Source organism: Moschus berezovskii, chromosome 11 (genome assembly GCF_049115385.1).
Source record: "Moschus berezovskii isolate FMDL1 chromosome 11, NW_MosBer_1.0, whole genome shotgun sequence".
Lineage (NCBI taxonomy): Eukaryota > Metazoa > Chordata > Mammalia > Artiodactyla > Moschidae > Moschus > Moschus berezovskii.
The window spans coordinates 51,344,502-51,359,184 of record NC_142470.1 but is presented as its reverse complement, the minus strand read 5'-3'; the positions used below and the strand labels follow the sequence as shown (position 1 = coordinate 51,359,184).

The 14,683-nt window shown below is 39.8% G+C and overlaps 1 non-coding gene across 1 annotated transcript; it reads left to right on the top strand.

Moving 5' to 3' along the window:
• Positions 1 to 12,231: 12,231 nt before the first annotated feature.
• Positions 12,232 to 12,335, top strand: LOC129540115 (U6 spliceosomal RNA). Its single transcript, XR_008682575.1, has one exon. It is a non-coding gene; the product is annotated as a U6 spliceosomal RNA (small nuclear RNA).
• The last annotated feature ends 2,348 nt before the right edge of the window (positions 12,336 to 14,683 follow it).

Sequence of the window (14,683 nt, the reverse complement as noted above, 5' to 3'; positions counted from 1 at the left end):
TGCAATCATACACCAGCCTCTCACATTCCAAAGGAGCATGTCTCAAAATCGTACAAGGCATTCACACATTTAATGCAGACTGTTTTGCCCACAAAAGAGATTCTATGTAAAGAAAATACATATTTTTCAATAATTTAAATTTGGAGAAAAATGACATATGATAGTTGCTTTTGGTAGGAAACTTAGAATATTGACTGGACACAAACAGCAACAAAAAGGGGTTGTAAAAAAAGAAAAGACAATACTGTTGTCCTTGTCCATACACCACAATTTTACAAGCCCATGAACAAGCTCTTAGCAATTTATTTAATCTCTGAGAAGATATTCTTGAAAAGTGTCAAACTGCATATCCATAGAAGGTGATAAAACAAGCTACACAGTAATAACTTAGATAACTTCAGACTTTTTCCATGGGGGTAAGGAAGAAACATGTGCCAAGGTGTTCGCAGCCATTCATCACTCACGACAACAACAAACATGACAAAAAGACTAACAGAGTAAAACAAGCTCCCTTATGAGCAGCCAAAGGTTAAATACTTTGTTAATTAGACATTGTCCTGATAAACAGAAAATCTTTTGAGGTGCCTGTGCTAAGGAGTGCCTTCAAATGACATATATGTTACTCTAATGCATAATTCACTAAAGAAATTCCTATTTCCAGATTTTCCTTGAAAAATGTCTTTGAGCCCTCTGCCTAAACTTTCTGAGTTCTCACCATTCCTCCTATTGTTCTTTTGTAAAACAATGGTCCAGGACAACTGACAGTTGCTCAGGAGGCCACCCAAACCTGCCTTCCCTCCATAGGACTCCAGCTTTAGGTTCCTTTCAGGGATTTTTCTCTTTACCAATACTGAGTGAGCACTACTGCCTACAAACTCTGTGAGGCTTTTTTTAGAAGACAAGTTAGCTTTGGTTAACAAGTCAAGTCATGAGAAGTTAATGACTAACACTGTGTTTATTCACCTATCTCTATATATAGGCTATTGACTCAGCTACCTCACCTAAGCTTCAGTTTCATCCTGTAAAACAAAAATGGTAACAGCCTTATATAATTTATGAATTTATCCTGAAAATCATGACATTGTATACGCAAATACTGATGGGTTTACTTCTTTGCCATATTTTTGTATGATTATCATCCTAGCCAGTTCAAGATATCCATTAGGGTGGAGGCCAAGGCAAGAAGCTTTAAAACAGTTTTGGGGAGAAAGGGAGAGATGTGAAAAATTTTCTGTTTCCTCAAAAATCAAGTCTGGATACACTGAACTTACTGTTTCTTCTCTGAATATTAGTAATACTGGATAATGCTCTGACATTATTATTTGCCATTTAGAGATAGGTAAGCTGAGGCATGAAACAGCTAAGAGAGCTACGCAAGGTCACAAATATTGAAACTAAACTGCTTGGCTTCAGACTCTGTGCTCATAAGCACCATGAAGCATTATATTTCACTTCTTATAAAGATGAATTCTTGGGCTTAGGTCTATGCCAGCATCACCACAGTGCTTCTGAACCATGGGAGGGAGACAGAGACATAGACAAGAATGGAAAATCCAGGAGCTAACCACTTCTGGAGAATGAGAGAGCGTGCGAATGCAGAGGGACACAGAGGAATGACAGATGAGATGAGGGGGACACAAAGGGCAGGTGCCCTGATGCACATGTGGAACCCATGGGAAATGTGCTTCACTTCCTGGTGAAGCAGAACAGTTTCCTTTAGCCAATTTGATCCCTGGGGCAAGAATGGGATGCTGATGGTGAGGCTGGGCCACCTAGGGAGCAACACAACACCCGGGCAAAGTCAAGAGAAAGACCTTATGATGAGTTATGCCAAGTAAACAGAATTTTGGTCCCCATGACCTCAGACCCTTTGCTTTAAACTTAGGATTATGTTATGTTTCATGGTGAAGAGGATTTTGAAGATATAATTAAGGTTATTAATAAGCGACCTAAGTGAAGTTGCTCAGTTGTGTCCAACTCTTTGCGACCCTATGGACTGCAGCCTGCCAGGCTCCTCCATCCATGGAATTTTCCAGGCAAGAATACTGCAGTGGGTTGCCATTTCAATCTCCAGGGAATTAATAACCTTCTAAAGGTTATTAATAACTGGACCTTAAAATAGGGACATGGCCCTAGATTATCAATGTGGCCCCAATGTTTCACTGAACGCTTAAAACAACTTCCTCCCGGCTGGGGGTAGAAGAGGCAGTCATAGAGATGCAGCAGGCAAAGACATCAGGTAGGGCAGAAGAGGGAGGCAGAGGGATTCAAAGTGTGAAAGGGACGCGACCCACCACTGTCAGTTCAGTTCAGTTCAGTTCAGTCGCTCAGTCGTGTCTGACTCTCCGCGACCCCATGAATCACAGCACGCCAGGCCTCCCTGTCCATCACCAACTCCCGGAGTTCACTCAAACTCATGTCCATAGAGTCGGTGATGCCATCCAGCCATCTCATTCTCGGTCATCCCCTTCTCCTCCCGCCCCCAACCTTTCCCAGCATCAGAGTCTTTTCCAGTGAGTCAACTCGTCGCATGAGGTGGCCAAAGTATTGCAGTTTCAGCTTTAGCATCAGTCCCTCCAATGAACATCCAGGATTGATCTCCTTTAGAATGGACTGGTTGGATCTCCTTGCAGTATAAGGGACTCTCAAGAGTCTTCTCCAGCACCACAGTTCAAAAGCATCGATTCTTCGGCGATCAGCCTTCTTCACAGTCCAACTCTCACATCCATACATGACCACGGGAAAAACCATTGCCTTGACTAGACGGACCTTGGTTGGCAAAGTAATGTCTCTGCTTTTTAATATACTATCAAGGTTGGTCATAACTTTCCTTCCAAGGTGCAAGCGTCTTTTAATTTCATGGCTGCAATCAGCATCTGCAGTGATTTTGGAGCCCAAAATAATAAAGTCTGACACTGTTTCCACTGTTTTTCCATCTATTTCCCATGAAGTGATGGGACCAGATGCCATGATCTTTGTTTTCTGAATGTTGAGCTTCAAGCCAACCTTTTCAGTCTCCTCTTTCACTTTCATCAAGAGGCTTTTGAGTTCCTCTTCACTTTCTGCCATAAGGGTAGTGTCATCTGCATATCTGAGATTATTCATATTTCTCCCACCACTGTAGATAGATGAAAACCATGAAAGGAAATGTGGGTAGATTCTGGAAGCTAAGAGTGCATCCTGGTTGACCTCCAACAGTGAAAGAGGGACCTCAATTTACAACCACCAGGTACTGAATTCAGTCAAAACCCTGAATGAGGTTGGAAGTGAATTCTTCTCCAGTGCTTTCAGTAAGGAATTCAGTGCTATCAACATCATGATTTCAGCCTTGTGAAATGCTAAAGAGAGGACCCAGACACATCTACCTGGGCTTCTGACCTTCGGAGAGTACAAGTAAGAAATCTGTGCTGTTTTTAGCTGCTAAATGTGTGGCCAATTTTCACAACACCAATAGGAAACTATGACAGGTGGCTGTCATAGTTGTCGAATTTGTGTGTGTATCATATCACCTAGAGGGCATGTTCATACACAAAGCAATCCAGAGAGTTTCTGATTCATTAGGTCTAGGGTGGGTCTGAGAAACTGCTTTTTTTTTTTTTTTTTTTCTTGCACTTGGAACCAGTACCCAGGTGATTCTACTGGTCCAGGAATTGCACTTGGAAAACCACTATTGTGATCACAGTCCATGGCCATGCATGCCAGGAGGGAAGCAGTGATCAGGAAGATGTGGAGTATCTCTGTGGAGACCCTAGGACCAGTAATAATAACACTGTTATTACAAGTATCACTGGGATCATTATATCAATACTTTCTGGATGGTATTTATGCTTTTTAGGGAATCCAATGCCTTGAAACGATTCTCAATGGGAAAATGAAATGGCATACCAAAATCATTTCAGTTTTTTTTTAAACCACACGTCCACCAACCTCCAACATCCCCAAAAGTTCTCAGAGTTTCCCCAGAAGATTCCTTTTCTACTTAGTATCCCTGCCATAGTAGGGATCCCTGTGGAGAATGTAAAGTAACAGTGGGAGAGAGCCACACGCCTCAGTTCACCAAAATCAGAAATGAGGGCCCAGGAATAAGTGCTTAATAGAGAGTAATGTTTCCAAAGAATCAGTTCCTAAATATTTTGATGTTATTTGAGGACTATGAAAAAAAGTTTTCCAAAAATGCCATCTGAAATACAATAGTAATTCTCATTTTTTGTTGTATTAATAAAGGAAATTACCTCTAACATTCCGCCCCTCTTTTGTAAGAGGGACTTTTTCTAGAGAAGTGCATGTGTGCATATGTATCTCAGACAGGAGTAGAAGTTGAGAACCAAAAGCAGAGAAGGAGGCATCTCATCTGATTCAAAAACCCTCAGAGAATAAAAGGCACACTGATTCCTACCTGCATCAGCACCAGATCTTAACAGATAGTGACAGGTATTCAGCATTCTTCCTGGTGGTACTGTGGCTATGAAAATAACCTGGCTCCTAACTTGAACCTTTTTACCTGAAATCTCCATCAACATCCACACAGGACTGTTGTGACGATTATATGAGTTATGTGTGTAGAACATTTGGCAGAGTAGGGAAGCATAGCCTAGATTCTTAGGATATGGGAGCTACCTCTGCTAATACTCCTGGTGGCAGGGCCAACAATAATAAATGGTAGCCATATTTACAGTAGGAAATAAGGTGGGAAAGTCCTGCTACTGATATTCCACCATTAACTTTGCTCAATTTCAGCTCATTTCTTTTCCTGTGACTTTAAGGAGGCAGTGTGTCACCCATCACTGTCCTTGACATAATAAGCATTCAGAGTCCTTGCTCAGTGAACTGACAGGTGACCCAAGATGCAAGTTGCTGCTGCAATTAGAAGATCCATCACCATTTTTAACCCAAACTGAGGTGATGTATAATTGTCAACTGCTCTTTGCTCTTTGCAGTAGAAAAGAGTGGGGCAGTTATTTCTGATACTGTTAAGTTTAACACAGCCCTCAAGTACTACATCTGCAAGCCCTCTATGAATGGTAAGCTCATACCTTTAACAAAACACTGAAAGAAATACTGTTGAACAAAAGCATCATTCTAATAATTTCAAAAGGTTGTAATAATAATACATATCTAAGCATAAATGCCTGTAAAGTATACCTTAATATTTTAAGAAAATATTCAGTTCAGTTCAGTTCAGTTCAGTATTAAACTATTAAATTCTCTTCAGAGTCTCTTTTTTAATTCTACCCAAATAAACAAAACATCACCAAAAAGGAATATAAGAATAAAGCTCCACAGCCTAAAGGCTGTCAGGATGACAAGTTTAGACTAATAATATATAGCCTAGAGCTTTCTGATTAAAAAAGAAATATCCATGTCCATATCTCACTGAAATTAGTTTTTACACTTACAATAGTATACTCATAAAATTTAAAACTATGTGCCAACTTAATAGAAATTCACTGCTCCTGATGTATGCTAACAGAAAGCCAGTAATTTGAAATTCAAAATGAAAACTAGTATCTGTCAAATTCATTTCCATGCTTTTCACTACATTCATAGTCTCGTCATTTAAATTCATTTGGGAACATAAACAGACTCAATCTACTCTAAAGTATGACTTGCTTTCCATTTGGATGTGAATATATGTGATATCCAGGTAGGCAGTGCTCATTGTATATGCTGTTAGGTTTACAAAGTCCTAACAAGGACTCCGGAGAAGGTGATGGCACCCCACTCCAGTACTCTTGCCTGGAAAATCCCATGGGCAGAGGAGTCTGGTAGGCTGCAGTCCATGGGGTCGCGAAGAGTTGTACACGACTGAGAGACTTCACTTTCACTTTTCACTTTCATGCATTGGAGAAGGAAATGGCAACCCACTCCAGTGTTCTTGCCTGGAGAATCCCAGGGATGGGAGAGCCTGGTGGGCTGCCATCTATGGGGTCGCACAGAGTCGGACACGACTGAAGTGACTTAGCAGCAGCAGCAACAAGGACTCGATTTTCCTAAACAAAATATATCTGATCAAAGGTTAACTAACACTGTTCTACCTATTATTCTTCAGCTGCATTTCAATTCTGATTTAGGTAGTATATTCCGAAAACTGAAAATAATAACTGTTACTATTTCAGATACTTTGAGAAATTACCTTTATAGTCCAAAAGTAACATCAAATTATTTAATAGGAACACATTATTTAATTGGCAATTAACTTATTCTCTGTCCTTCTAAACTCCTGTAAATTAGAAATCCAAATACAATGATTATATAACGTTAATCTTCATAAGAATCTCAACATTTTGTATTCTGAATACAGCAAAATAACCATGGACTGCTCCGTTTATTTTTCATTTTGATATATAATGCAGCCCAAACTAATTTTCTGAAACATTCCTTTTGTAGAACAAAGTAACTGCTTAACTCTCTTCTCCAACAATTCCAAAGTCTTTGTAACAGCTGTCACTCTACTTTTTGACCATGGGCTACTGGCATGCTGTGATTCATGGGGTCGCAAAGAGTCGGACACGACTGAGCGACTGAACTGAACTGAACTACTGGATCTTATTTCTTTAACAGGAGCCTACTGCTGAAAACGGGTCTGGAATACAGTATAACGCAGGGTTTATGCCATTTCCCAAAGTTCCCACCGTACTGTGCTCCTTCTCACCCTCCAAAATCCAGACACTGACATCTTCACATTGTCATAAACCCTAAATTGCTACTAGATTTACAATCAGCAGCAAATGATCATACTTTTTTTTTTTTGTAACAGGCTCATTGCTAAGAAATTGACATTAGTTTTAAATAAGGTTATAAACTTAGACTTATAACTAGATTATAAACTCATGGGTGTTCATTGGAAGGACTGATGCTGAAGCTGAAACTCCAATACTTTGGCCACCTCATGCAAAGAGTTGACTCATTGGAAAAGACTCTGAGGCTGGGAGGGATTGGGGGCAGAAGGAGAAGGGGATGACAGAGAATGAGATGGCTGGATGGCATCACCGACTCTGTGGACGTGAGTTTGAGTGAACTCCGGGAGTTGGTGATGGACAGGGAGGCCTGGCGTGCTGTGATTCATGGGGTCGCAAAGAGTCGGACATGACTGAGCGACTGAACTGAACTGAAGGCACAAATCTGTATAATAGCATATTAGATCCTTCATAAATGTATGACTAAATACAAATATATAAAATATGGCCCAAATACTTATTTAATTTTTTCCCAAGTATCAACTTTTTATCTTTTCAATAGTGGAGTGCATTTCCTAGAAAGTAATTATTTTTGAAATATCTTTTGGACATATTTTTAGATATAGGCCAGTAGTTCTTAGAGACCTAAAACAAGTGATATCTTGGTATGGCTTAGGGAACATAAATTTATATTTTATTTATAAGCCATTTATGTTATATCTGGGCTTGTCTGGTGGCTCAGATTGTAGAGAATCCACCTGCAATGCAGGAGACCTGGGTTAATTCCCTGGATTGGGAAGAATGCCTGGAGAATGGAATGGCTACTTCAGTATTCTTGTCTGGAGAATCCCCATGGACGGAGAAGCCTAGCAGGCTACAGTCCATGGGGTCACAAAGAGTTGGACACAACTGAGCAAGAGACACATACACATTAAAAAAAAAAACATGTTATATTTATATTTATGCTTAATTTAAATATATAACTATGGATTTATGTACATATTTTTATTCAATAAATTCATTTTTAATTGGAGGATGATTGCTTTAAAACATTACGTTGGTTTCTGCCATATAACTGGATCACTAGTTTTTATTTATTATGTTTTAAATCTAGGTGTCATTTTTGTTCAGGAAAAACTAACCCCGGGGCTTCCTTCAGCAAAGCAGTGAGGCTTTGGTATTTGATTGCTGAGATCCACGTGACAAGTTTTTTGTGAAGGACTGTACAAGCTCCGCAAGTTGCCCCACAACAGCCCTTAAAATATTTCTTCTCCTCATTGACCCAAATTGCCTTTTTTCCCCAAGGCCCAGTGTCTTTTACTTTCTCTGAATTCTATCAGTATTCCATCTAATCAGAATAGCTAGCGCATAATATTTAATCTGAATACAAAGTGTCTTGTGATGCTCTCTCCTTCAGTTCAGTTCAGTTCAGTCGCTCAGTCGTGTCCGACTCTCCGCGACCCCATGAATCACAGCACGCCAGGCCTCCCTGTCCATCACCAACTCCCGGAGTTCACTCAAACCCATGTCCACAGAGTCCGTGATGCCATCCAGCCATCTCATTCTCCGTCGTCCCCTTCTCCTCCCGCCCCCAACCTTTCCCAGCATCAGAGTCTTTTCCAGTGAGTCAACTCGTCGCATGAGGTGGCCAAAGTATTGCAGTTTCAGCTTTAGTATCAGTCCCTCCAATGAACATCCAGGATTGATCTCCTTTAGAATGGACTGGTTGGATCTCCTTGCAGTATAAGGGACTCTCAAGAGTCTTCTCCAACACCACAGTTCAAAAGCATCGATTCTTCGGCGATCAGCCTTCTTCACAGTCCAACTCTCACATCCATACATGACCACGGGAAAAACCATTGCCTTGACTAGACGGACCTTGGTTGGCAAAGTAATGTCTCTGCTTTTTAATATACTATCAAAGTTGGTCATAACTTTCCTTCCAAGGAGCAAGCGTCTTTTAATTTCATGGCTGCAATCAGCATCTGTAGTGATTTTGGAGCCCAAAAAAATAAAGTCTGACACTGTTTCCACTGTTTTTCCATCTATTTCCCATGAAGTGATGGGACCAGATGCCATGATCTTTGTTTTCTGAATGTTGAGCTTCAAGCCAACCTTTTCACTCTCCTCTTTCACTTTCATCAAGAGGCTTTTGAGTTCCTCTTCACTTTCTGCCATAAGGGTAGTGTCATCTGCATATCTGAGGTTATTGATATTTCTCCCGGCAATCTTGATTCCAGCTTGTGCTTCTTCCAGCCCAGCGTTCCTCATGATGTACTCTGCATATAAGTTAAATAAGCAAGGTGCTCTCTCCTTGCTTTATATAAATTTGTCCTCTCAAATACAATCAGGGACAGGGAATTTGCTCCCTTTACAATGATTAGGATGGTACTGAACATTTAGTAAAAATGCCAAGTTCAAATCTCATAATCAAATGCACACACTCACACACAAAATGATTCTAGTTAAAATACTAGTGCTTTTTTGCAAAAAAAGGAGATTTTCGAATCAGAACACAATAGTTCAGATATCACTTATCTGAAAAACAGAACCCAAAGTGATTTTCCTCGCTCTGAATGCCTTCCATATTCTAGCAGAAAAGGCAAATCGCATATGCTCCAATTCTTCCTTTCTTTATCCATTTATCCAACCATTCACTTAATCAGGGTAAGTGTACTAACCACCCAATGTGTATCATACTCTCTGCTGATTGTTGAGATGAAACTGGCTCTAATTCATCATATTTTAAAAGCAAGAACAATTCATTGAGAAAGGAGTGTTCAGAGCATGAGTTTGGATGAGAATGGATGCCTGTAGGGCCATTGTCCTTCCATTTCACCAGGGCACTTATATCAGGCAACAGGTAACCAAGAGCACCTTCAAATTTTGGATGCATTGGTCAAGCAATATTGAACAGTTTGTGCAACTGAAAAACAGGGGAAAATTCAACACCCTTTTGAACTGATGCCAGAAAAATGCCCCCCCAAAAGTGAGCAAGAGTATGAAAAAACATTCAAGTAACCTTGGGATATAGAGTGAAAAAGACAAAGTAATCAGAATATTAAGATATGATGTAAAGAAATGAATGCAGATATTTAGGTAAGAGCTACTTTAAATTGTTCAGTGAAAAAAAAAAATTGTTCAGTGATTATAAGAATACTTATGTGTGTGTGTTGCTCCGTTGTATACGACTCTTTGCAACCCCATGGACTGTAGCCTGTCAGGCTCCTCTGTCCATGGAATTCTCCAGGCAAGAATCCTGGAGTGAGTAGCCATTATTCCCTTCTCCAAAGGATCTTCCTGAATCAGGCATCAAACCTAAATCTCCCACATTGCAGGCAATGTATGAGCTACCAGGGAAGCCCATCCCTTCTGTTCCGTTCAGTCGCTCAGTCGTGTCCGACTCTTTGCGACCCCGAGGACTGTAGCCTACCAGGCTTCTCCGTCCATGGGATTCTCCAGGCAAGAATACTGGAGTGGGTTACCATCTCCTTCTCCAGGGGATCTTCCCGATCCAGGGATCGAACCCGGGTCTCCCGCATTGGAGGCAGACGCTTTAACCTCTGAGCCACCAGGGAAGCCCGGGAAGCCCATAAGAATACTTAACTAGTACTCAAGGATTTGATTTTTAAAGCAAGCTCAAACGTGTTAATATTTTATTTTAAAAGGCAAAGTTAAATGCATTGATGCGCTGTTAACGAGGAATTAAGTTGCAGAGATTCAGAAATGATTTAAGCCTAACACCGCTGCTTCTTTCAGTTTCCCAGTTTAAAGTGGCTTATTCACCTGGTGTAACCACCAGGCACTGCTGTTCATCTGGTGGCAGTTTAGTAAATGAAAGATAATTCACCTGCACTGTGTTATCCCTGCCTCGTTCAATTGAATTACTAGATGTGAGAGGTCATACACATTATAGCCATTATATTTGCTTATAAGTCTTTTGTTCTGAGGATTGATATTTCAGCATCAGTGGTACTCAGCGTATATTCCTGCTGATAAATCACCTTATCAAGCTTGTTGTTAGAAAAGTCATATGTGAAAAGAGAAACTAATCCGGATTTCCTCCTGGTCATCTGAGGCATTTAATTTTGTCTTATGAAACAAAAAGTACCTCAGGGGTTATGCTTTTGTAAAGACAAAACTAAAAGGTACAGTGGCATTTAGGACATGCAGATGGGCTCTGTTAAGGCTGCACATTTCATGGTAGTACTCTTTTCCATTCAGTTCATCATATTTACATTTCACAGCAACTAAGACTTCACTGAACACTCCTTGTCACTGGCCAAAGTTTATTATCATTATTTATAGTTTCATGTTTCTATCAGGAAGTCCTGCTATGTGGCAGTGAAAGGGAGACCTTGAATCCTGAGAGGGACAAGATATGTATAAGAAAATAACATACAAGGGCACTAATGTGTGGTAACACATATATTATTAGCTGTGCTATCTTCTATTTGCCTTAAGATCAACATGATGGTATCCCAATTTTACAAGAAAAGAGAACTAAAGCACAAGTATATTATTTTTTCAAAGTTAATGAAAACCAAGATTTATTTCAAATTTGTTTCCTGCACCATATAATGCAACTTCCCTAGAGTAAATACTATACTTCACAGGGGGCGGACAAGCTAACAAAGTACACACAGAAACATGTGGATGATAAATATTTAATAGGTTATTTAAGGTAACTAAACCATTTGGGGATCATTCCCAAGCTTCCATTTGTTCAGAGAAGACTAGACTTTTCTAACATACATCTCTTGGGATCTTTCTCAGGATGTAAGTGTACAGATCATCTTATCCAATATTGCGGTTTTCTGTCTCATGCAAGTTTGAAAAGACTTCCTCAAGTATCTCATAACGCATGGGTAAAAACCATCTTCATTCTGGTGACAAGAATCACATCAAGTGACCCACTGGCAAACTTATCAAAATATTTTCCCACCCTCACCTTCCTCCCAGTTTCCTTCTTGGAAGATAGGGTTTAGTCTCTCTTTCCTACTCCTTTCCTCCCTGACTCCAAAGGCCTCAACTCCATCAATCACAATCTCTCCTTTTTTATCTTTAATTCATCCCTCTTAGTTCCTTCTAGTCAGTCATGTCCAACTCTTTGTGACCCCATGAACTGTGGCCTACCACACTCCTCCATCCATGGGATTTTCCAGGCAATAGTGCTAGAGTGGGTTACCATTTCCTTCTGCAGAGGATTTCCCAACCCAGGGATTGAACCCGGGGTCTTCTGCATTGTAGGCAGATGCTTTACTGTCTGAGCCACCAGAGAAGTCCAGTCAGTGAGATGTCTTATCCAAATAAAAATTGAAAATATAAAAGAAAAAACTCCCTCTCCATCCTACTCTTTTCTTGACATCTTCTACTTCCCTTTCCCTACACAACCTAGTTTCTTGAGAGGGTGGTCTGTAATGTTTGTTCCGTTTCCGCACTGCCCACCCATTCCCCAGCCCACACAACCTGGCTCCTACCCTCACCATTCCACTGAAATTAGCCATACAAAGTTACAAATGATCTCCCAGTTGCTTAATTCAACAGACACCATGTGCTTCCCCAGCTTATATACTAAAATTAGGACAGATGTAGAAAAGATTATCATAGACTTTGTACAAGAATGACAACCAATTTTATGCAGTGTCTCCTATTTTTATAATGGGTACTCATTTTGTTATATATAGACATATATCTAGATATATCTAGGTAGAGAATGTATTTAAATATAGAAAAAAATCTAAAAAGATATACATCATAATTTTAGCAATAGTTATGCTGGCTGATGAGATTTATGGTAATTCCTAAGTTATACATAATTATGTATACTTCCACTAAATATATATATATATATATTTTTTCACTATATGCATATATCTCATTATATATTTTCAAATTACATAATGGTCACATATACCTTATCTAAATAAATATAAATCTATCACCTCAAACCCCTTCATGGGTCACAGTCTTGTTATGGTGAAGGGGCTTGCATAACTCAATGAAGTTATGAACCATACAACGCAGGGCCACCCAAAATGGACTGGTCATAGTGAAGAGTTCTCACAAAATGTGGTCCACTGGAGAAGGGAATGGCAACCCACTCCAGTATTCTTGCCACAAGAACTCCATGAACAGAATGCAAACACAAAAAGATATAACACTGGAAGATGAGACCCCAGGTCAGAGGGTGTCTGAAGATGTTGGAAGGTATGCTATTAGGGAAGAGTGGAGGGCAATTATTAATAGCTCCAGAAAGAATGAAGGGGCTGACAAAAGTGGAAACGACACTCAATTGTGGGTGTGTCTGATGATGAAAGTAAAGTCTGATGCTGTAAAAAAAAATATTGCATAAGAACCTGGAATGTTAGGCTCATGAATCAAGGTAAATTGTATGTGGTCAAGCAGGAGATGGCAAGAGTGAACACCAACATCTTAGGAATCCATGAGTAAAATGGACAGAATGGGCGAATTTCATTAAGATGATCACTAAATCTACTACTGTGAGCAAGAATTCCTAGGAGGAAATGGGGTAGCCCTCATAGTCAACAAAAGAGTCCAAAATGCATTACTTCAGTGCAACCTCAAAAATGACAAATGATCTCGTTCCATTTTCAAGGCAAACCATTCAACATCACAGTAATCTAAGTCTATTCCCAAACTGGATGCCAAAGAAGTTGAAGTTGACCAGTTCTATAAAGAGCGACAACAACTTCTAGAACAAACACCAAAAAAGTTGACCTTATCACCATAGGGGATTGGCATGCAAAGGTAGGAAGTTAAAGGTACCCAGAATAACAGGCAAGTTTGGTCTTGGAGTACAAAATGGAGTAGGGCAAATGCTAACAGAGTTTTGTCAAGAGAACATGCTTGTCATAGTAAAAACACTCATTTCCAAAAAACCAAGACAAGTCTCCACATGGACATCAGCAGATGGTCACTACTAAAATCAGACTGCTTATATTACTTACAGCTGAAGATGGAGAAGCTCCATACAGTCTGCAAAAACAAGATCTAACTGGCTCAAATTATGAGCTTCTTATTGCAAAATTTAGGCTTAAAGTGAAGAAGTAGGGAAAACCACTAAGCCATTCATGTATGACCTAAATCAAATCCCTTATGATTATACAGTGGAGGTGACAAGATTCAAGGAATTAGATCTGGTAGACAGAGTACCTGAAGAACTATGGATGGAATTTGGTTAACACTATATAGGAGGCAGTGACCAAAACAATCCTAAAGAATAAGAAATACAAGAAAGAAAAGTGGTTGTCTGAGAGTCTTTACAAATAGCTGAGGAAAGAAGAGACAAGAAAGGCAATGGAGAAAGGGAAAGATATACCCATGTGAATGCAGAGTTCCAGCGAATAGCAAGGAGAGATAAAGAAGGCCTTCTTAAATGAACAATGCAAAGAAATAGAGGAAAACAATAGGATGGGTAAAACTAGAGAGCTCTTCAAGAAAATTGGAGATATCAAGGAAACATTTCATGGAAGGAAGGGCACAATAAAGGACAGATGGTAGGAATCTAACAGAAGCAGAAGAGATTAAGAAGAGGTGGCAAATATACAGAAGAACTATTCAAGAAAGGTCTGGATAAACATGGTGGTGAGGTCACTCACTTAGAGAAAGACATCCTGAAGTGTGAAGTCAAGCGGGTCTTAGGAAGCATCACTACAAAAAAAGCTAGAGGAGGTGATAGAATTCCATTAGAGCTATTTCAAATCCTAAAAGATGATGCAGTTAATGTGCTGTACTCAATATGTCAGCAAATTTGGCAAACTCAGCAATGGCCATAGGGTTAGAAAAGGGAAGTTTTCATTGAACCCCAAAGCAGGGCAATGAAAAGAATCTTCAAACTACCATTCACATACAATCTTTTCACATAATAGCAAGGTTATGCTCAAAATCTTTCAAGTTAAGCTTCAGCAGTATGTGACCCTAGAACTTCCAGATGTACAAGATGCATTTGGAAAAGGCAGAGCAGAGATCAAATTGCCAACATT